Here is a 481-nt window from a genome sequence, read left to right as displayed (position 1 = left end):
TTAGTATATGTAGGTTGGTTGGTTTTTGGTATTTTTGGTAAGAAAAAAGAAAACCTATCTGGGTTCTAGATTTGTTTTTTTAGTGAAAAAGTGTAAGACTATCCATGGATCAAAAAGTTAAATTTATATATTTATTTTGTTTAAAAAATTAGGTAGGACTTGCACTATATTTTGAGTGGATGTATTAGAAGGACAAATTAAAATAAAGTTTGGATCAATAAAAATATTATGATACAATCTGTGTTTTTGTATATATGTATATCATTTTCTTCTTTCTTTTTATTTTTTACTCGGTATTTTATATTTGTATTGAGTTAAGACTAATTCGGATTGGCGCCAAGTAAGACCCATTTAGGGGAGAAGTGTCCCGATGCACTAAAGATGGGTCCGGGAGGCCCGTAATCTATTTATCACACGACAACAACTTTACCGGTCAAATACTCCAGGGCTTTTTAGGGAAGAAGTGCCTCCATAACAAAAT

Source organism: Capsicum annuum, unplaced genomic scaffold (genome assembly GCF_002878395.1).
Source record: "Capsicum annuum cultivar UCD-10X-F1 unplaced genomic scaffold, UCD10Xv1.1 ctg78460, whole genome shotgun sequence".
Lineage (NCBI taxonomy): Eukaryota > Viridiplantae > Streptophyta > Magnoliopsida > Solanales > Solanaceae > Capsicum > Capsicum annuum.
This window is presented reverse-complemented; position numbering follows the sequence as displayed.